The sequence below is a fragment of the Acomys minous genome (genome assembly GCF_964271855.1).
Source record: "Acomys minous genome assembly, chromosome: 13".
NCBI lineage: Eukaryota > Metazoa > Chordata > Mammalia > Rodentia > Muridae > Acomys > Acomys minous.
Window position 1 is genome coordinate 20,851,674 of NC_140495.1, and position 23,445 is coordinate 20,875,118.

A 23,445-nucleotide genomic window follows, 5' to 3' on the forward strand; every position below is an offset into this window, starting at 1 on the left:
AGGGCCTGTTCCCCTTCCCATTACGGTTGTTGGCCTCAGCTTTGGGCTCCCTGCCAGCTCCTGCTGAGGTTCTGCAGGAGGTGGCTGCCTGGGGGTGGGGGCAGGGTCCATTCGTGTACATTTGTGTTGCCATGTATGTGCACATGAGTCCAGGCCGCTGTATTGGCAGCCACACTCAAGGGCACTGAGGGGCACTACTGCTCCCTCTGGCCCACCAGCAATCAGCTGGTGAGAGGAAGTCCACAGCCCAGATGGCCTCCCGTCAAGCCTCGGGGAGACCAGCTCTTCTCAGGGCCAAGGGAGGCCAAGGTCATTAACACCACAGCCTGGTAAGATGAGCTTCATAATAGGATTTCCCAACAGGCTACTTCATTTAGAAACCACCCGGGGCCCTCCTCTGCTTCCTGCAGTGGCCCTGCCCAGTGCCCTCCAGAGAGGAGTCATATGTAATTGGCTGGATGTAATGGACCGTGACGCCACGCACAACAGTGAGTGGAGCTGGAAGGATGCCACTTTGCTGCACAGCCTCCAACATGTTGGGCTCCAAAGGCAGCAAAGGATGCAGATGTCAGGGTCCAAATCCCCTTAGGTTGTGTGCTTCACCTTCTGTTTCTCTCACCCCACTGCTGTTGACCAAATAGTCATGCCTATCTCAGAGCGGTCCCATGCCACTGAGTGATGACACCCTTCAGGTGGGAGAGCTGTCTTAGAAGCAAGTCTGTATTTTGCCTTAAGGCTGGTTGTTCATGACTTAGTAACCAGGTATTGTGATGTGAGTACTAGACATATTTCTGGGCTGGGAGTTCAGCAGGGGCCTGAAGGTTGACTGCACTGTCATCTGCTCATGAAAACCTACGAACTGAAACCGAGTGGCAAGGATGGGCCAAGTCCACAGAGAGGACTAGCCAATTGCTGTCAGTCCTGGGATTCGAACTCAGATCTTGAGACGCTACCATCTGCCTCTGGTTCCTAGACTAGACTAGGCTGAAGTTAACCATTCTTAAGAACGTATGTTTCAGGAATATTGAGCCTCTCAATTGACCTTGATTTTGTTTGTGGTCCTTGGATGTCCTTACACAATTCTACACTGGTGTCTGCCCAGAATTTTTGTTTGGGGAGGCGGGGAGGAATGCCTTCATCTGGCTGGACTCTTCCCCTCCCCACCCCCAGACAGCATAAAAACCCTCTGCAAACAATCTAAGTAGTACATGGGTTCTGGAGGGTAACCCATCTTCCTGGTCCAAGGCTTTGTGTCAGAGAAAGGGTGGGGGGAGGCGAGGGAACAAGATGGAGTCCTGATGTGAGTATCTGGTCCAGCTCAGCCACACTAAGCATCCTAGTCCGCTGGGGCTGCTACCGCAGAATGCCACAGCAGATAGGATGCTTTATAATGGGCTGAAACTCACTTCCTATAGTTTTGGGGGTAAGGAAGCCCAAGACTTTGGCAGGTTCAGTTCTACAGTGAGGATTGCATCTTCTGGGGAGGAGGGCCACTGTGCCCTGCATGGCAGAGAGGACCAGGAGGAGCTGTCCTAATGCTGATAGGACATTTTAAAGATTACCTTAATCCTATTCACAGGATTGGGGGGGGGGGGGAGGCGGTTCATAATTTAATCACCATTTTAAGGGCCCTCCTCTTAATATTGTTGCTTTGTAATACTTGTATTTTGAGGTAAAAGTACCCTCTTTCTTTTCTCTGGTCCTAGCAAGTCCCATTCTGGGGGTTCATAGCACAAATTTCCTTCAACAGCCTGGGAGTCAATGAGAAGAAACTCACTCTGAATCCAAGGCTGCCTGTGTCTCTTGGTTGTGGTCCCCAGGGAGCTCAGTTAGTCTATGTTTGGTTTTACTTCCGGTTGCCACTGACAACTGTGTTGACAGAACCCTGATGGTGCACCTGGATCTCCCTCAGCGCAGTGGGATGAAGATGACTGAGAAGCCATAATAGGGCTGTGGCAAAGGACACTGTCAAGCCACCCAGGGCAAGGCTTACTTTGCTGTTAGGGCTTTGAAAGGGACATTGAAAGGAGTAACCTCTGACCTTTCTCCAGAGACAGCTCTTGCTCTGTGTGTATTCGCCTGGCTGCTGAAATAAGAGCCAGAGTAGCAGCTAGCTGAAGCAGATGAGTGTCCACTCTCACAGCTGTGTGGGGATATGGGGCAGATAGTTCCTTTTGAGATGTATTTTGATGCAGAAGAATATGGACTGGATTTGCTTTCGGTTCCAGAGACCATCCAGGCAACATCCGCCTCCATGTACCTGCAAGTGGACTAGCCTCAACGCTGCATGCAGGGCCGGGGAGGAAATTAGGTCACCTGAAGCAGGCTCCAGCCTGCTCCACCTCAGGAGCTTCTCGGAATGACAGAAGTTCAGGACCTAGTGCAGTCCCGACACTTTCATGAGAAAGTGGACAGGGCACCTGCTTTCTGGTTATTCCTGATCTGTTGGGGTAGCTCACTGACCCGGGGCATCCAGCAGCAGCTTGTGCTCCTGGTCAGAGCTGAGCCACACCCTTTTGGGGGGCCAGGCCCTGCTTCTGTCATCTGCAGGCCTCAGAGTTTCCCTCCTTCCTCTTCTTTGTTGGGGTTTGAGGTGAAATGGGCTGGGTCATCTTCATACCCATATTGTTTTCAGAAACTCGCGGGGCACTGGTGGCAGCTGGGCCCTTCGTGCTTATATTCTCAGAGCTAGCGGGGTTTAGTCCCAGAGCCTCAATGGCCAGAAGAAGGGGGGGGGTCACAAGTGGAGTGTCGATCTGGAGAAACATGTGGACAGGAACCCTTCCTGGCTAGATGAGGGCTCCAAATTTAACCCACATTCACTCCATCTCACTTCCTCCAGGCGTGGAAAGAACACTAACAGTCCCCAGGACAGCCCGCTTCATCTTTGAGCCTTCTCTCTTGGGGTAAAACTTTTACAAAGATCTCTTCTCCTCCTATATAGCTGTTTTAGTTATCAGAAAACACCCCCAGATAGCTAAATTTCAGCAGAAGGGACATGTGATTTCTCCATTTCGGGAACAAATAAACCCTTGTCCCACCCACATGGGGACTTGGCAGAGGCCCTTGTACCTGGTCCCCTCAAGTCTACTTTCCTACTTCCCAATAGAAGTTAAAAGTGGTTTGTGCTGATTGTTTTTATTTCACGGCATTTTAATTTATTTAACTGGCTCTTCATTTATATGCATTTAGTCTTCCCTCTGTATCTCGCTGTTTCTGAACAACACTGGGATAGATACCCTTGCGTATTAATCTCTGAACTAATATGTGAGTACATCGGCAAGATAAATTCATTAATTAATTTGCTCAATGAATATTTATGGAGGGCTTTCTTTGTGCCCAGCACTTTTCTAGGAGCTAAGAATGCAACAAATTCTCTGAAGTAAAAATCGCTGACTCAGTGCATGTGCATTTTTAATTTTGATGGATATTACCAAACTGTATTCCCTCAAAAAGGCATATTCTACCCAAAACTTTTTTTTTTTGTGCCCACCAGCACTGTGTTAATTCTTGTTCCCTATACCTCTGCCAAGATAACATCAGTCACTTTTATCTTTGCCAAGCTGGTAGGTGAAAAATGGCATCCCACTCCAGTTTCCATTTGCATGGCTTGTCTCGCTGTGAGGGCTGGTGAACCTTGAGATGTCTGTAAGTTGCTGAGGCTCCGGCTTGCTGCTAGAGCACAGCATGGAGTGGTGTGTGCCTGCACAATCCAGTCTGAAGTCTGCTCCTTCCTGCTCTCTGCTGCTTTCCTCTGTCCTCTGTCCAGTCCCTCTTGTTCTGCGTGGCTTCCTGCACGTGCTCTCTGCCTGTTGTCTTCCATGTCCCCTGCATTTGACACATGCCTTACACATATCAGTTTTTGCATTTCCTAGACAGTGGATGTCTGAAGAAAGGACAGGACAGTAGCTCTCTCTCCGGACCGTGGACTTTCCCTGCCTGTTGTGCTTGCACATCAGTCTCTTTCTCCTTTCCCTTCCCTCCCCTCCCCTCCCCTTCCCTTCCCTTCCCTTCCCTTTCCTCCCCTTCCCTTCCCTTCCCTTCCCTTCCCTTTCCTCCCCTTCCCTTCCCTTCCCTTCCCTTCCCTTCCTTCCCCTTTCTTCCTTTTCCCTTTCCTCCCCTCCCCTCCCTTCTCTTCCCCTCCAATTCTCTCCCTTTCTCTTCCTTTCCCCTCCTCTTCACTCCCTCCCCTCTTTTTCTCCTACCTTCCCCTCCCTTTTCCTTCCCTCTCTCTTTTTTCCCTCCCCTTCCCTTCCTTTCCCTCCCCTCCCTTCCTCTCCCCTCTCTTCCCCTCCCCTTCCCTCTCTTTCCCTTCCTTTCCCCTCTCCTCCCTTCCCTCCCCTCCCCTCTTTTTCTCCTACCTTCTCCTCCCCTCCCCTTTCCTCCCCTCCTTTCCCTGCTTTACCTTTCTTCTCATTTCTATTATCCCTCCCTCCTCCTTTTTTTCCCTCTACACACCTTAAAAAAAAAAACCTAAACATACCCATTGTCTTAAAGTAAGCACATTATTGTTGTAAAGAAAAACAAGAGATGAAAATAATACATCGAAGCTTCAGCACGGGACCAACAATACCAGCACGACTCAGCTGGTACAAACACATTCAGTCCTCTCATCCCATGGCGGAAGGAGAGAAGCAGACTCCAGACAGTTGTCCCCTGACCGCCACACATGCCCCGTGGCATGCGCACTCCAGCACTCACACACGATAGCAATGACTGAGGTCAGGATGAATGCCTTAATGGTGTATGCTTGAAAAGCCTGCTGACTTATCTAGTTCACTGGCTTTGGGAGGGCCGCTATGTGAACTCACTTCAGTGTTGCCTTCCACTTCAGTGCCAGCTCCTGGCGGCTCTGACTGTGGATGTAGCATGCTTTTCTGGGGTGACTTGTCTTGAAAGGCCACCATAGCATGGCTGTGTCATGGCCCCAGTACAGTGAACAGGTGCTTTGCCGTATTCTCCTTTGGCTTCCTCTATGTAAATCCTTAGTTGCTCTGTGAGATTTGTGTGGTAGGCATCTTCATGTAGCTTTCCCAAGGTCATTAGAGCACAGCTGTCCCTGTTGCTTGTCACCCTCCTAGCTGGGGGAGACCTAAGATTCACTTACCAGCGGGTTTTCAATTTGTTATGGAAGGTGGCATCAGATAGACGCCTCGACTGAGGTGCCCAGCGTCTAAGCTGCACCTGGGGATTTCGTGGATAATATTCCTTTCCTGTGGGCCAGAAATGGACCAGGAGGTCTACAGAGTGACCACCATCAGTGCTCAGGGTGAACTGTCCTGTGCCTATGCCTGCACTCACAGTTTCTCCTCATCCTTGAAGGCTCTAATAGGCAATGGGCATGCTCCGTGCCATCTGTCAAGTGAGAACAAAACCAAACCCATCCCAATGTGTAAAAGGAGGGGTGCAGGCTGAAGAGAAGGTGAGGCTCTTCATGAAGAGCTTGCTTAAGAAAGTATTTCAGCCTCCATGAACAGTGGAGACTCTGAGCAAGCAAGAACAGGGCCCAAGGCATGAATTTTTGGAGTGGAAGATGGCAGAACCAGATGGAGACAGTTACCAGCAATGGCAGAGGCCTTGTCTGTCTGTTGTCCAATACAGCGACACGTTGTGCATAAACACGCAGCACAAACCCAACAGAAACGACTGCAAGCCCATCCGTTACGAAACCCTTTTCCCGGGAGCTGGTGATAACGTATCAGCTTGACAGAGGACATAAGGTCAGTGCAACGTGTGTATTTCAAGTGGAAAATGACAATCTGCTCTCTCTGTGCGAGACGGATGGCGCGTCTCGTGGACGTGGTACGGAATGCGCGAGACCTCTGCCAAACCGTGTGCTTGACAAAGTGTGCCTGTTCTGGGAGTTAGGCGATTGAGGGGCTTGCATTTGGTTTCCGGGTCTGTCACACACATGCCTGCACTGCTCCCAGTGTGGAGGCCCCTGTGCCTTGGAGCGCCCGCTCTCCTGATTGGCTCTGTTTGCCTTTTCCCTCGCTCTCTTCAGCCAAATTTGTCTGCCCTGTTTTCTTTTCATTTCCTTCATTTGTTCTGTTCTCTCGTCTGTCCTCTTTCTAGATTGATTCCAAAGAGACAAAAGAGAAAGCTTCTCACTGGCAGAGTTTTAATAAACCAATTTCTATCTCTGTTCCCTGTTTTTATTTTCCCCCCACCTCTGGGAAGCTGTTTAGATTTGAATTTCCATTTACAAAATTAATTCCTTACATAGTAAAATATAGGAAATCAATGTCTATCATCGAAATCAATTGCAAATATTACAAGAGTGATTTTTGTCATCAAAGTAATTAATATGTAACCATACATGTTCATAATAATATCATTAATTAAATTTCTTTCTTTCTTTTCTTTTCTTTTTTTTTTTTTTTTAACTCTGAAAGCATCCCTATAGAATGCCCTGGTGTTCTGCTCTCATTTATTTTTCTGGCTCCCATGTTTCTTTCGGTTTCTCTAACCCTTATCCTTGATTTGTTTGGATAAGAATTCTTTTAATTTCTGTCTCCTTCTTTCAAGTTAAGATCCAGTAGCCAAGCTGTTGTTTGTTGTGTGACACCCGTGGTTGGGCGCCACTGATGTGCCTTGTGTGTTGATGGACGCCATCTTTCTCCCACGGCATTTCTGCCCACCAACCCAGCTTCCCGGCTTATCTAAGAGTTTTCTCTGATGAAAACAATTATTTGGGGGTGTTTTATCTTTGGTAATTGGCCTTCTCAGTTTTCTCCACTTTTTTTTTTAAATCAAGATTATGCTGATTTCCTCTGATCCTTTTTTCTTTCTTTCTTCTTCTTTTTTTTTCTTAATCACAAGACAAAGTCTTCTATGTAGCCCAAAGTGGCTTCAAGCTTTCACTCTTCCTGCCTCAGCCTCCTGAGTGCTGGGGTAACTGATGTGAGTGACTTCTCCCACCACAATTCCCCCTTTTGCCCACCATAATCTACAAGTGCCCAACAGAGTGGCACACCCGCTTCTGCCTTGCTATGGCACTGGAGGTGACAGATTTGCCACACAGAGGGTTGATAGTAGCTGTTCCCAGGCCAGGGACACTGACTTGTATGTCCCCACACCCCTTTCCTCCTGGTCTTGAAGAGGGAGATGAGATGGAGGTGGCTGTCTCTACGTACTCTGTTTTTCCCAGTGTCAGGTCTCCTCATGCCTTCCTATGCCCGTCTCCTTTCCTGACTGGAACTGTGCTGTTCCCTCCTTCTAGGCCACAAAAGGCTCTATAGACAGACATTGTGTGCTGTTTGCCAACATGGGCGCCTGGGCACACAGAAGGGCGAGGGAGAAGCTGTCTGCTCTCCCCTTTCACACAGACCTCTGCTTTCCCCCTTTCATTCTCTTGGTCTTTGAACACACACACACACACACACAAATTAAAGAAAAGCAGTTGCTAATTAGAGCCAGAGAATGTGAGCCTGGAAGAGAGGCCAGTCCCCCCACCCCAGTCCCCATGCCCCCACCCGCCAACCCCCCCACCCGCCAACCCCCCCACCCGCCAACCCTGTGCAAATCAGTGTTCTTTAGAGCCAGTGTAGAAAGGGGCAGGGGGGGGGAGGGCCCCAACGGACTGGGGAGGGATATTTTCACAAAATAAACAGCAAAGCTTCTTCAGCATAGCAAAGAGGGCTTTGTCTTACTTTCCCCTCATAAGAGCGGAGAAAACCAGAAGTGACAGTTTTTTGTGACCCCCCCACCCCCACCCCTGCCACCCCTACCTACCCCAGATCTTCTCATCTTTTTCAGTCTCCCAGCATCCCAGTTAACAATGGTCTCCCTTCGGCAGACATTTAAGTGTATCTTTTTATTGATAACGTTTGTCTGGCCGCTGGAGAGTGAGCAGTCAGAGCCTGGTGTTCCCAGGCAGGGCTGGCTGTTACACCCCCTCCCTCCCCCCCTCCCTCCAATACACACACACAGAGGCAGCTGGGGCACCAAGAAGATTCAGCTTGGGAAATGGCTCTGGAAAAATCAAGATGTTCTTTCACACATACTCCCTGACTGGCCCTATCTCCTGATTGTCTCTAAGTGAGGCTTTCTATTTGTGCTGTGTCACCAAGTTTACTCAGAGCAATCACACTGCATGGTTGCATGGTGTTGGGGTGCTGGCTAAGGGTGTGTGTGTGTGTGTGTGTGTGTGTGTGTGTGTGTGTGTGTGTGTGTGTGTGTGATGTGGACATCAGCAGCCTGTATGAGGGCAGGCCTGGTTCTCACCCACTCATCCCAGAACAAGCATGACTGAAGGAATATTTTCCCAGGGCTTCACCCAGGCTGGGCTAGCACTGCAAGACTTCAAGACAGGATGATTAACTTTGTGGAGCCCTCTAGAGGGAGGGCAGTGAAGTTGGTCCCCGAGGACTCAGCCTCTGTAGAGATGCATTTTCTGTGAGAGCTAAGTGAGGAGGTGTGGGCTTAAGGATTTTGTAGTTAAAGTCTCATGCATTGAAGAAGATGAAATAAGGCTGGAAAGGTGGCTCTGTGGGTAAAGTTTTTTGCTACCAAGCCCTGATGACCCGAGTTTGATTCCTCAGGACCCACGTTGGTAGAAGGAGAGGTGTCCTCTCACCTCTTGTGTGCAAGTTGTCACCCCCCAACCTAAAATAAATATTACAAAAAATTTTTTTGGTTTTTTTTTTTTTAAGACAGGGTTTCTCTGTGTAACCTTGGCTGTCCTGGACTCGCTTTGTACACCAGGCTGGCCTCGAACTCACAGAGATCCACCTGCCTCTGTCTCCCCAAGTGATGGGATTAGAGGCGTGAAACATCGTGTCTGGCACAAAACATATTAAGTGAAATAATTTTCTGATTTCTTGTGAAATAAAAATGAGGGTTAAGGGAGCCTTACTACACTAGTCAGGAAGAAAGGAAATAGGCTGTGGGAAAGGAAGAGAATAATTAGTTCATCCCCTTTCTGAGGGCCTTTAAGGCAATGGCTACACTAGAGAAGGAATCTGCTTGGGAAAACTAATTTAGATAGGAAAGCTCACAGGGGACATTGGATTATTTATTTATTTATTATTTATTATTTTTATACAGAGACATGCCTCTCTGGACCCTAGTACATTCTAAGATACAATGACATGGGTGCATGTACCATGCAATGAACTATGGGAAATAACTGCTAACGACATAGCCATAGATGCCTGAGGGCTCTGAGCTGTGGTGGTAGCACATGCAGGGCCATGCCCATGTGTGTTTGTGGTGCTTGTGTGCAGGGAAGGGCTCTGCTTGTTGACTGGGTGTTACCCTGAATGATCGGTACATATTTGAAGAGCAAAGAGAGGGTTGCCTGGGCCTCATTGCCACAGAGAAAAGGCCCAGTCACAACCAACAACAACAATCTGAGGCTGGCAGCAGCCTTAGGATGTGAGACTGGCCTCCTGCCTCACAAGCTCATCAGGCAAAACAGGTTTGTGGATCCTAAAGACACCCCCCCCAGGTCTTTTCTTGCCCACCCGCCCACCATATTGTCAAGGGCTAATAAGGACTTAAGCAATTAAACTATTTTTCCTTTTAGGCTTACAAGCATTTACTCCTTGAAATTTAAGCTTTATCCCTCTCTCCCTCTCATGCCTCTTGAAAGAAAGTGCTGTAATGCCCTGGGAAAACTATCTCAAATTCTAATCAGTCCTCCATCCTGGGTGTTGGAGGAACTTGGAGATGAGGTTGTGGGCAGGGCAGAAGCAAGGCCAAGGGGGACAACTGCTCAGGAGGAGAAGCCTGCCAGAATGGAAGCTTTCAGCTGGCCCGGCATCCTTTGGTGCCAGAAAGAAGGCTTAACTTATCAAGAAAGAGGCCCAGGCAATCTGAGAAGCAAATTAAAGGGAGACAGGGAGAAAAGAGGGATGATTAAGCAAGCTGGAGCAGAGGCAGAGTTGCTTCCTGTTCCCTGTTCTGGGGAGACTGGGTAGGGTTGGGGGGTAGGGTGGAGGGGGGTGTCTCTCCACTTCTTTTTCCTCATAGTGACATTACTCTGCCCAAGGCATTTTCAGTAGCAGGTGAACCGGATGCCTGAAACTGTCACCCTGGGGTCTGCTCTGGAATTTTGGTATGGGGGGGAGGGCAGAGGGGGATCAGGAGCCTATGTCTGTTTGCATATGGGTGGATGGAGCTGGCAGGCCATTTTCAGGGTGTGTTTATCCAGCAAGCCAAGTGTTCTTAAAAAGATCAGTTCACGGGGAGGGCAGGAATGGAATGGGAGGCTACTGCACCATCTTGGTGAGGATTCATCAGTTGTTCGCACTGAGATTTGCTCCTCTCCCACAACTCTCACCCCAAAGTACTGACTTATAAATCTAGTGGGTCCCAACAAATGACCCTTTGTTTTGTCTACCTCCAAAGTGCCAAGGCTCCTGGTCTGTTTCTTCCCATAAAAGCAAACTGCATCATATCCCGTTTCTGTCTTTTTTTTTTTTTTTTGAATGATTTTTTCTTTATTTATTATGTATACAGTGTTTTGCCTGCATGTACCCTTGTATGCCAGAAGAGGCTACCAGATCTCATTATAGATGGTTGTGAGCCACATGTGGTTGCTGGGACTTGAATTCAGGACCTTTGGAAAAGCAGCCAGTTCTCTTAACCACTGAGCTATCTCTCCAGGCCCCCTATTTCTGTCATTTTTCCACCATGGGCTGGACCAAGTCAGCTAATTATCTTTTTGACGAATGTGTTTCAGTTGAGTGGGAGGAGTCGCCGAGACACACGGAGATGGGGTGAAATTTAACTCTGGAATATTTCTTAAATTATACTTCCGTGGACTTCTTTCATGAAGCACTTGAAGTAATCCCCCTACCCCGCCCCCCCCAAAAAAAAGGAAAGAAAAGAAAGAAAAACAAAAAAACAAAAGAAGAAAAGCAAGCCAAGCTGTGAAAATATCTTCCTCTATTGGTTGCTGAAAGGTACGGCCTGCTTAAAGAGAGGCTTTTTAAATACAAATCAGAAATAGGAACTTACAGTCTAAGCATGACCTTGTGCTGGTGTGGGCCAGAAGTGGGAGGCATGCTTGCTCCTGAAGCAGACAGAAATCTGCCTGGGGAAAGCCGCCTCTTCTCCTCTACCCGGCCTTTCCCTTTTCTCATTTTCTTTCAGAGCACCCTGGCTCTGCACAAGAATGTGCATCTCTGGGTCTCCCTCTGAGACTATGCATATGTATTTCGAGAGATGATATCAAAATGAGGGGGAGGCGGCGTCACGGACATGATGACGTTTGAAAGGTTTGCATTCAGCAAATATGTGCTTTAGGTGTAATGATTGCAGTACTCTGTATTGTGTCTCAAGAGCACGCTTGGAAAATTATAACACGTTTTTGCGATCTAGGTGGATGGTGGGACACGGAGGGTGGTGTTGTGGCTCCAGTTCTCATTTCAGTCTGTGAGGGGGATTCTCCTGGGTGTGCATTTGAAGTCTTACCTGGAAGGGAGGGGACAAAATGCTCCTTCTTATATCCTCTGTGACAGCCTTGCTTGACCTTTGAGTCTGACTTATGTGGTCCTGGTGCACTCGTGCTATTGACAAATAATCAATAAACCTGATACTCACCGAGCTGAGTGTTGGCAGTTATTTTTCTTATTGGAGTTGGGGAAAATATCAGAGCCCCAGCCTTAGTAGTCCTGTGGTCCAAGGGTGCATGGGGACGTCTGGGCGGCCAGACACTCAGGTCTGCAGCTCGATTGATGGACAGGTACACTCAGAAGGACAGTTTTTTCCCTGCTTCCTTTGCCCTCCTGGGAGTGAGACAGCAGGGGGCGGGGCTTGCTAGTGAAGGGAAAGAGATCTTCTTTTGAGGGGTGAGGGGGTTTCCTTCTTAAAGACTGGGGTGTGGCTCAGTGGCAGAGCTTCTGCCAAAGCCTTGAGCTCTGTCCCCAGCACTTATTTCTAAAAGGCTCTTTGCTTCTGTATTATTGAGGAGCCAACTGTAGGTCTGGCAGTGGGAGGACAAAGAGGTAGAAGTGTTCCTTGTCTGGATTCCACGCTTTCAAAAGAGCCATCTGAGCAGAATTAAAATGTTCAGGGGTGGCCGGGGCAGCATCAACTGGGGGCTTTCAAAAGGCCTGGATAGAAAAAAAAATATTGAGAGACTGTTCAAACCCAGGGGCTAACTGCAGCTCCAGGCTCACTTTATCACTTCAGAGAGACACTGAGAAGTCCGCTGTGACCTGCCACAAGGAAGGGATCATGTCTTAGAGAGGGATGCCCCGAAGGTCAGAGGAGACAGCGACTCTGCTAGAGGGCCAGCCTTCAGAGAGTGCTGTGTGGTGGTTCTGATGGGCTTCTAGTCCCGGGGACATGTGTCATCCTGCTGCTGGTTGCAGTGGCCTCTAACCAAACCCTTGTCCATCTGTCTCCAGATTTATCTTCCTGAGTCCCAGAACGAGCCAATCATATACCCTCACCGTCTCTGTCTAGAGTCGGGCACATTTTGAGACACGCATTCAAGAGTGTACACACACACACACACACACACACACACACACACACACACACACACACCTAACAAGGCACCAAACCCATTGTGATTTAGAGTGTGTGAACTCAGGGCCCAGAGCCATATCTTACTAGCTGTAGGAACTCCAGCAGGTAACATCCCCTATCTATACACTGATTTCCCCAACTATAAAATGAATGTAATTGTAGTCTACATACCAGGATGGCTGTGAGCACTGAGTAATGAATGTTTGCAAAGTACTTTGTGCACTGCTGGCCTCCAGACAGTTCACCGTGCAGCCACTGCTTTGATTGACAGCTGTCTCTTGTGGGACATGCTACCTTTCCATCCTAACCCCCTCCCGTCTCATGGTAGCAAGAAACCCAAATTTTTAAATCTTATCAACCCTTCAAGGTCTACCTTAACCCTTATACATCTTTTATAGTTTTGAAGGCTCCGGTGACAGAAAGATCAGGGGTTCAAGGTCATCCCGTCCTACACTGGCATTTAGAAGCCTGGCTAAGATACCTGAAACTCCGTCATCCCCTCATCCTAAAGCTTTGTTTTCAAAAACATGACTTTTGATTTCCTCCCCCCCCCCCCCACCCAATACCAGCTGGACGTAATAATTGAGCTTTTGGTTAGCGCCTGTCTCCCAGTATAATGTCTTCTCTGTCTTCCTGTGTGTGTGTCCTCTTTGTCCTGCTCCCAAATTCTAAAGGCTGAGAGATGGCTTCCGGAGGGAGCGGGCAGTCCCAAAACTTCATCCGTGGATCCACTCAGCATGTGCCTTTTCTCCAGGGAGGAGCCCTACGATTGTTGCCCGCCTTGTGCGCACCTCTCAACCATTTCCCCTCCTGTCTCTCCTGTTCCCCCTGGCCACCAGAGTGCTCTGCTCGGCTCTGCTTCCTCCCCGCTCTTCTTTTTGATTCCCCCTTGTTTCTTTGACCTCCCCCGCCTCTCTCTTAATGAGAACTTTCACACATCATATTGATTCGGAGTTTTAAAAAAGCCGGCATCGATTTTTCTGGGGGACTTTTCATGATCTTATTTTTAAATGTTAGGAAGAAAGCTGTTTCAAAAAAAAAAAAAAACAAAACAAAACAAAACAAAAAACAAAGCCTTTGGCTTTGTTCTGTTGAGTTAGGGAGTCGATGCTGGAAACTCTTTCCTGGAGACTTGGAGAGCTCTGGGACTTCGGGTGCCACCATCTAATGAGCTGGGGGTCAGGACAGTCCTCCCTCTCGCAGTTCTCAGCCTGGGAGCAGAGTATCATCTTGGGCAGGAGGAGGCCTTGTCCTACAGGCCTGGATTTGAAGATAAGGCTCGTGAGAGCATGCGCAGACAGTGAGCGCGCGCTGCAGAGGAGCCATTGGCTTAGGCAGGAGAACGGGTGAGGCGTCCTTATGTTCTGTTCTTCCCTGTAGCACTTATCACCCCAATACCTGCGGTGTATCCCTGATCTTATTTAATTGTCCCAGTAACCCCAGGAGGTTGTCACTGTGGGTATGAGGACACTGGGAAAGGTGAAGTTAGTGAAGGACATTCTTTTTAAAAAGAAGGACTATTTGTAATGAGAAAATACCAAAAAAGACAGGCTGAACGAAGTGAGCAAAATACATTTTTACCTACCGGAAGGTTTACATGTGTGCCTGCCTGCAGCCTGCATTAACTCTTTTGAGTCTGAGTCTGGGTATACACAAATGATCCCGTAGGATCATGTGACTGGATGGAGATGTTGGAAGAAGAGGGAAACCAAGGCAGGGAAGTAAGATGACATATGGCAGGAAATACTGATGCCATGGTTAGAGGTGACCTACATGGCCACCTGGCTGTCAGCAAGTCCGACCTGCTCTGACGTCCTCATCCTTGGCTACTACAGCCACAAACTGGGAGTAACTCATTCTTTCCATGAGTTCAAAGATCCAGGGATCAGGCAGGGGAACAGCAACCCCAGGGTTTCTCTGATGCTGGTTCCTGGGCAAGGGCGGAGAGGAAGAGCCGAAAGGACAGATAGATGGGTGAAGAGGCTCCCCAGGACACTGCAGCTGGACAGCCCCAGCTTTGTGGGAGATGATCTTCTCTCCTGGACCAATAAAGGCTGCTCCAGGTGGGGCCAGAAAGGTGGTGAGTGTTGCTAGGCAGCTTTGGCCATCTCGCCAACTTTCTAAAACCTGATTTTGCCGCAGAACAATTACTCTTGCATGGCTTAAACATGTGTGTTGTTTTTCACGTAGCTAGTTTCCAATCCAGGGGGAGGGGTGGTGGGAATCTCAGGATTTGCTTATGTAGATGTCACCCCATCTCTTCTTTTGTGCTTTTGCAGCACACGTCATGGCTCAGACATTTCTAGAAACACCACACGTTTCCATAAACAGCCCTTTATACAATGCTACTCTAGAACAACAGCAGGTGGGTGGAGGCAAGGCTTGTCATTCAACACCCATCTGATTTTGTAACCAAAGCCCAAGAGCCATAAGATCCTAATAAAAGAGCAGCCTGGATGTAGAAACCTCTTTTTTGTTTTTGTTTTTTTTTTTTACTATTTACCTACACTCCAGGTCAGTCTTGTGGCTTTGACTCCTGTGTGCTGCCTCCTCCACAGCAACATGGAGCCAAATATCTTTTGTCTCTAAGTGGAGATTTATGTTCTCAAAATTCAAAATCTGACCATTAAAAAATTGTCTATTGTATATACTTATATACTATAGTAAAGCTGGGGCGAGACATCTGAAGCTTCCGTGCAAGTGTCTCGGTACTGGGAGGGAGGGATGTCTTCATAGCTTCTTCATCTGCGTCCCCACCTTTGTAGCTCATCAGAATGGAAGAGTAGCGGTCCTTGATGCTGCTATCCCAGCTACAATTCACACTGGAGGAGGCCCTTGGGCGGAATCTCAGCTTGCGCTTCACACTCGATAAGTCCTGGTGGCTGTTGCTGAAGCAGAGAAGGATGCTTCAGAAAAATCCCGGCTCCCAGCCTGGTTCTTGCTGCAAATGGGTGCTGAAGAGGGAGGGGCCTGTGGACAACACAGCTTCCGCCTTGGCTTGGACTTCACATCCTGCCTCCCTGAACATCCCTTCCTGGCTTTCTCTTCGGCACACTTCCTTGAGTACCCATTCCTTCATTTTTCTTGTTTCGCGGACAGGCAAGGCCCGGAACATCGCTTGCAGAGAACCCCCAGGGACAGAGCAAGACACCCTCTTCTGTTCCTTCCCCTCTACTTTGTTTACTCATAGTCTTTCTGTCTTGCAGCGTTTTGGTCTTTTCTTCCCAGAGTCGTGGGAGGCTCCATCCTAGAGCCCTCAGTTTACTCCCAGAGGAGAAATACCCTGGTTTGGGACTTTATTATTATGTGGTACCACTGGGAAAGTCCATTCTCCTCCCTCTATGCTGTCCCTCTCTGTCTTCTTTCTCCCCTCACCGTCAGAAGGATGAGGTCTTCTCTTACCCTAAGAAGCCTATTGAGCTCTCACCCCAGTTGTCCACAAGATAACAGACCTAAGAGTAGAGGCTGGTGGCTGGGGAGATAGCTCAGCTGGTGAAGTGCATGCCTTGTAAGCACAAATATGTGTGTTTGGATCCCAGAACCCATATAAAAAAACCACAACAAAACAAACGGACAACAAGCATGGTGGATGGATCCTTGTCATCCCAGCTCTAGGGAGGCAGATATCTCTGTTGAGTTCCAGGCCAAGGAAAGATCCTCCTCAAAACAAGATAACCGAGGAGCAACAGAGAGTGCCCGTTGGCCTCTATTCCAGGGACAGCGACAGTCTCCCACTGCTGTGGCCCTGCCTCTACCTGCGAAGAGACCCATACCCAGAGCTTCTTGTCTTGTTTTTCCCCTTTGTGTTCAGGCAGATTTGAAGGAGTCAGGTGATGAGAGGGTCCACACTGAAGGCGCCTGCAATTTCCGGCAAAGTCACTCATGAGCGTCTGGCTGACTCTCACAGAGGGAGGCAGATACTGTTTGTGAGGTTTCAAAACTAGGGGCTTGAGGCTTTCCTTCCTAACTTTAATGAGCCTGGCCCTCTTCACTAATCCATCAATGTACCAAGTCTGTGGATTCTACTCTGGAAGGACTCTGAAGCCTTCTACCTCTCTCCCTTGATCACTCCAAGGCTGCTGTGGTGAGGCCTTCTCTGATCTCTTTGGCTCCTGTCCCGGTCCCAAGGATGTTTTCCGCAACTGTTCCAGAGGTGCTTCTCCCAAGTATATCAGGTCCTGTCCAGCTGTGAGATAGTCTTCTTTGGGTCTCCTGTCACTCATGATCGTGTCTGAACACCCTACCCTCTTGCCACCCAGTACTCAGGGAATCTCAGAGCCAAGTCTGGCATCTCATACCTCCATGTCCCATAGGTACCAAAGATGGAGGCGTTCCTTCCATCTTTCCCTTCAACTGGTACCACTCCAGGTCTGCAGTGCCAGAAGGGCCTCAGATGGCTCCTGTGTGAGGTACAGTGGAGGTATTACCAGGCACCCAGAAGAGATGTGACGAATGAATAAATGAATGAATGAATGAGTGAATGAATGAATGAGGAAGGAAGGGATCAGTATGGGGGAGAAGAAGCCATGCAGGTGCCATCTGGCCTCAAAAGAGTGAAATAGAACCCGTTTCCATACATGCCCTCCTCCGTGGTGTCCTCACAGAGGGTGGCCCCATGGCTTTGGTCTTTGCATCTAAAAGCCAGCAATTGCTGGCCCCAGGATATGGCTTGCCAGGGTCTCCAAGAAATAAAAATCATTGCCTTGGCGTATTTTTCTTTGGGGAAAGACATATCCTGAACTTATATTTAGAATGGTATACAGTATCTTCTACCCTGTGATTTGACTGACAGGAGAAGTATATTTAAGCTATTTTTAACCTAGAAATCTTAAGAAGAAATCTAGTGATTAGATCTTTGGAAGCTATTGTGTGCAATTTTATAACTTTGGTAAAAGAGTGTGCTTAAAAGGAGAAGGAAAAAAAAAAGCCAACCAGATTGATACGTTTCAGTTCTTACAACTTAAGACTTTTGTTCCAGATGAATCCTTTGTCTTCAGAAAGGGGTAACCGTGTGTGTGTGCGTGCGTGTGTGTGTGTGTGTGTGTGTGTGTGTGTGTGTGTGTGTGTGTGTAAAATTCACTCCTTTCTTCATAAATGTTCTTCATGCAAGCATTTTGAAGGAGCTCCTTTCCCTGTACATACAGTGTCAATGTGTGTTTGTGCAGGGTATAGCAAGCCACACCTTCCCATTTTCCCCACAATAATCTTTTGAGGGAAACTGCTGAGGGGTGGGGGTGGGGGAGGGTTGTGTCCTTGCTTCTTGGAAAGATACAATGGAAACACGTACAGTGACCAACACAAGACCCTTTTGGTAGCAGGTGGCATTTGAACCTTCAGTTATTCATTGACCTCTTTAGGCCCCAGCGAGAGTGGTTTGGGTTGCTGCCATGTTGCCTTGCTGGAGACCTTTACCTGGTACGACTGTATTTTGGTTACATGTGCCTGCTGTGGCTGCATAGCAATGGCCTCGGTGGTTGCATAAGGCAGCAGCTGCCTTTCTCATGCACACAGTTTCTCTGCATCAGGAATTTGGACAGGTATAACCAGACATTGCCTCTGCCCCATTGTGCTCAGCTGTGAGGTTAGAATGGCCAGGAGGTAGAATCTTCTAGATGTTTCTTATACAGGATAACCAGAAGGCAGTACTTAGCAGAACCAATGGTCTGTAATCCTTACCCCAACCCAGGTGGCTTGGGTTTCTGTGTAACTAATGGCTTCCTGGCAACTGAACTTAAAAAAAAATTATTATAATTTATTCAGATTACATCCCAATTGTTATGCCTTCATTTGTACCTTCCTGACCCCACCCTCACTTCCTTTTCTGCCTTATTCCTTTCCCTTAGACCTCTGACAGAGGGGGGCCTCCTCCTCCACCACATGACCCCAGCCTATAGGTCTCATCCAGATAGCCTGCTTCCCCTTCCTCTGTGTGCCTGCCAGGCCTCCCCACCAAGGGGAAGTGATCAAATGGGGCACCAAAGTTTATGCCAGAGGCAGTCTCTGCTCCCCCTACAACTGTGGAGAATGAGCTGTCCATTGGCTAGATCTGAAGAGGGGGGGTCTAGGCTCACTGTATGCATTGTTTTTGGTTGGTGCAACAGTTTTGTCCTGGTTCCAGATCTTCTGGCCTTGATGGTCTCCTTGTGTGGGGCTCCTGAACCCTCTGGGTCCTTCCCTCCTAACCCCATTCTTCCATACCACTCTCAGCACTCTGCCCAGAGTCCAGCAGTGAGTCCCAACATCTGTCCCGGTCCTCCACTGGGTGGAATCTCTCAGGGGACATCTGTGTTGGGCTAAATCTACTTATATGTGGATATATACCATGCACATCTTTCTGAATCTGGGTTACCTCACTCAAAATGTTTTTTTCTAGTTCCATTCATGTTAATGGAACTCTTATGTGGCATGCCAGGATTCTAAAGGAGAACCTTCCAGAGACAAAGGCAGAAGTTTACATGGCTTTTATTGCTTATGTGGTTTGAGGAATCTCTGCCTGCTGCTTATAAACCATAACACCGTGTCATCTGGCATGAGCCTAAAACACTGAGAATCTCTAGAAGATGAGCCATTGAGCCCCATTCTTCAGCTTCAACCCACTTCAGGATTCAAGAGTTCATGTCCTGGCTGGTTTTACGTCAACTTGACACAAGTGAGTCAGCAGAGAGGAAGGAGCCTCAGTTGAGGAAATGCCCCCGTAAGATCCAGCTGTAGGACATTTTTCTCTATTAGTGATCAGTGGGAGAGGGCCCATTGTGGGTGAGGCTGCCCCTGGGATAGTGGTCCTGGGTTCTATGAGAAAGCAGGCTGAGCAAGCCAGGGAAAGCAAACCAGTAAGGAGCACCACTTTATGGCCTCTGCCTCAGTTTCTGCTTCCAGGTTCCTTCCCTGTTTGAGTTCCTGTAGACTTCCATTGGTGATAAACAGCGCTGTGGAAGTGAAGCCAAATAAACTCTTTTCTCCTCAACCTGCTTTGTGGCCATGGTGTTTCCTTGCAGCAATAGAAACCCTAACTAAGACAGTTCCCCTCCTTAAAGGCTAGGCCAGGAAGATGAGCAGAGGTCAAGCAGTACATCACACTGTGCGGCTCTTCCTTGCTGTATTATGTTATTGCTGATGAGCTGGGATCTTTCGAAGCATATGCTGACAGTGGCTTTCTCCTTAATAATCAAGTGATTCCACTAACTGGCCTTTCTTACTTTATTTCCTATATAGTGCCTCTCTTGGCACAACTCCAGCCCATGTTTACATTAGCTTTTACCGAGCCATTTTACTTGTATCAGTCAGCATAGGTGAGGATTTGCTGCAGTAACAAACATTCTTTCAAGTCATAGTGACTTAAACCACAGTAGGTTTGTTTACCCATCTGGCATCTTCAGAGCCAGTTCCCTGTTGTTGATAGTCCTCTGGCAGAGGGAGAGGGAGCCTCTGGTGGGTGTTGGATTCACAATTGCACACACTTGTTTTAAGTGCTACACGGTTACCTTTGTTATGTGTGCATCAGTCCATCTTTGGTGGCCGTGACAAAACCCCCAAGGGAGCTTATGAAAAGGAAAAGTTTATTCTAGCTCATGGTTTCTAGGTCATGGACTTGACAAGTTTCAAGTCAAGCCTGTGACTGGTTAGTAACCATGCTCCTGTGCTTGCAGCGGTATATCACAGGGAGAGTATATGGTGGAACAAAGCTGTTTACCTTCTCTGTGGGCAGGAAAGCAACAAGAGAGAGGGGATGAGAGCATGGTTTTAATATCCCCTTTGAGGGCAGGGGGCCCTTAACAACCTAGACTTCTTCAATTAAGTCCCACCTCTTAAAGGTTTGACCACCCCTTCCCCCCCCCCCCAGCTCCAGTGCCACAGCCTAGCGACCAAGCCTTTGACATGGGGGCATTTAAAATCCCAAATTATAGGGATTGGGGCTATAGCTTGCCCTGCTAGCATCAAAACATAAATCTCCTCCCTCAAACCCACATTAGAAGATAAAAAGTGAGGCCTGGTGGTGCAGTCCAGCACTGGGGAAACAGGTGTTCACAGGCTATCTGGAGAGTTTCATGTCAGTGAATGACCTTGCCTCAAAAAAAAAAAAAAAAAAAAAAAAAAAAAAGTGCTGGCCGATGCCAGAGGAATGGTACTGGAGGCTGCCCTTTGGCTTCCCCAGGGACATGCGCATACTCGTGCACTCGCACACACATAAACATGACAATACACAAATAAACACTAACTCATTAACTAAATAAACCCAAACCATAGCAGCATTCCATTGTCTAGAACGGTATGGCCACATCCAGTGCTCCTGCTGAGTCTGTATCACTGGTTCCCCCCGCCCCCCCCCTTGTCTCCACAATCCCCTTCATGCGTGCATACTTGCTTATGTCTGTGAGTCCCACCCTTCCCGTTGACGTGGTCTTCAGTGTGAAGAATTAGAGATGTGCAAGAGTTTTTGAGAGACGGTCACAATGTTCCTAGAGTTGTTCTGACTCAGTCACTTCCTTTTCTGGCTTCATATCCTCCAAGAAAACAGTGTTCATAGCTTTGTCAGTCATTGATCACCGATGGTTCTATATAATAGTAACTATCCTTTAGTTATCCTGATGGCAAGCTAGGCATTTGGCTAAGAATGGTAGGCTGTGTGTTGCTATTCATGAGTAAGTAGGTTCAGTCTGACCAAGGGTCAATCAAGTTCCTTGTCCAAGGTCACACAGCTACCAAGTGGCTGAGTGAAAACCTAACTTTGTGAAAGTCCTCACCTCTTAAAGGCACCGTGGTGCTGTGGTTTGCTTGTTTTGTTTCTAGACAAGCTTCTAGATATGCAGCCAAGGCTGGCCTCAAACTTATCATGTCCTGTCTCTGATTCCTCGGGGCTGGGATCATATGTATGAGCCTCAGGGGCTAGCATTTTCACATACCACACAGACCCAGAACCAATAAACAGACAAAGATGGCATCTGTGTACTTCACCAAGTGCTTAGCAAATGAGCAGAAAAGAATTTTCTCAGCATATGATTCTTTTTAATGAGTGAGAGGTGGGGGATGGAGAAGGAGGGAACAAAGGAAGGGCGGAAAGAGGAAGGCAGAGGAAGGAAAGGCAAGAAAGGAATGAGTGAGGAAGGGGGAGGAGGAGTCTCTTTCCTCAGAAGGGAGGAGTCACAGCTTGCAGGTATGGTTCTTGGGAGAAGGCAGGCAAAGGCCCACCTCCTAAGTAGGGTGTCTTGCCCAGCCCTGGATGGCTCTAACCACTCACCAGTCCTGCCTCCGTCTACCAGTGTGTGCGTCAACAGGTCTCATGACAGCCGAAGAAGCTCTTCAGTCCAGCACATGGGGAGCGACTACAATTACGCACGCCAATGTATTCCTCCTCAGTCGGGTGCTGCGAAGGAAATATTTTTGAAGAACATGACAACTCAGGATCACAGCTCCAAGAAGCTGGAGGAAGGAAGAGGGGCCTACAAAGGAGGAGCTGGAGAGAATTCTTAAAGGTCACTCTCTGATTTTGTGTGTGACTTTCCAAAGCGATGTCTTGAGATTAAAAAAAATAAGCCTTGAATATAACAATTACGGTGAGCCTCTGTCCTGTGCAGCTGAATAATAGTTTACAACGGGATCAACAACAGGCGACCGGGTCTGAAAGCGCAGGCCTTTTCTGCAGCCTGGCCTTGCGTGCCCAGGGCCAATTTGCTTTTCACTGTTGCTCAGTCTTTATCAAAGGGACAATCTGCAATCTTGTGCTGTTCTTATCTGTGCTGGAGCCTCAGATGTTGTCCTATATATTGACATAAAGCTTGGTGTAGCCTAGATTTTTCTAATGCTGCTTCTCAGTTTTAACAAGGCGGTCCCCTACTGCCTCTATAACCTTCAAGGGGTGGGGGGAGGGGGAGGGGATTGTTAGCTTTGTTGTGTATTTGCTGCTTCATTGGTGAGTATGAGTATGTTCTCTGGACCCATGTGTGAACGCACGTGCGCATGACCATGTGTTCCCTGGTGACTCCTGGCCTGACAACTTTGGTCCTGCAGATCATGTGTAAGTGCCTAATTGCATTTGCTATTTAGTAATTAACCACTTGCAGGTGCAACCGGTTGTGAGCACAGCTCTGCATGTGAGACAAATTGCAGGTGTAAAGTAGTCACCTCTTGAATTCCCTTCATGGCGGGGTGGGGCTGGATGCTTGTTTTCCTGCGGCATCTATGGTTAGGCTCATTGGCTGCCCAGAGTGGCTTCTCAGGAGAGCATCCATGAGGTGGTGGTAGTGGGGGAGGGGTGGCAGAGATAAACTCTTTCAGAGAAAAAGGGGAAACAGAGGTGAAGGGGAGCTTTGTGCCAGGAAGACTCTACAGGACAGGCTCTTAGCTGGAAAGGTTCTCACCCACCAGGCTGCCATACGTGACAGAGCACTAGTTGGGTCTTTGAGCTAGTTCAACCTCCCATCCGGGCCTGTCATCTCATGTGAAGCCTCAAATGGGGCCCTTGCCTGGAAAATAAGCCTCTGCCCTAGGATTATTTCAGTAGTGACCCCCAAATCTCACAGACAAAGCCTCTTGATGGAAGCCTGGGAAAGTATTCAGAAAGCGCGGATTCTCTCTGTGGCATTGTCATCATCACACAGGTGGGACAGTCACAGCAAGCATGCAAGTGTTATACCTTTGATTTGAGAAATTTATCTGCAAAGTGTGTGTGTGTGTGTGTGTGTGTGTGTGTGTGTGTGAACACCCTCCCCATATCCATCATGAGACTCCTTGGTTCCCTGAGGGCTAGATAGATGTTAGATGTGACTTCAGTTGGAGACTTGCCTGGAGAAGATCAAATGTCGTGCCCTGCAACTGAGCAGAATGGCACTTGTCTTACTGTCAGCACAGAAATTACTAAAGAAACCCAAAGTTGGAAAACAACCAAGTAAGCAGCTCTTGACTCTGACCTTTACTTCTCACACGTGAGCCCTTTTTTGCCCATTTTAGTGTGAGGTGAGAGCCTGT

The 23,445-nt window shown here is 48.2% G+C and overlaps 1 protein-coding gene across 1 annotated transcript in view; it reads left to right on the plus strand.

The window, feature by feature from the left end:
* Positions 1-23,445, plus strand: part of EPHB1 (EPH receptor B1) — a 441,689-nt gene that overhangs the window by 164,420 nt on the left and 253,824 nt on the right. The window lies entirely within an intron of this gene.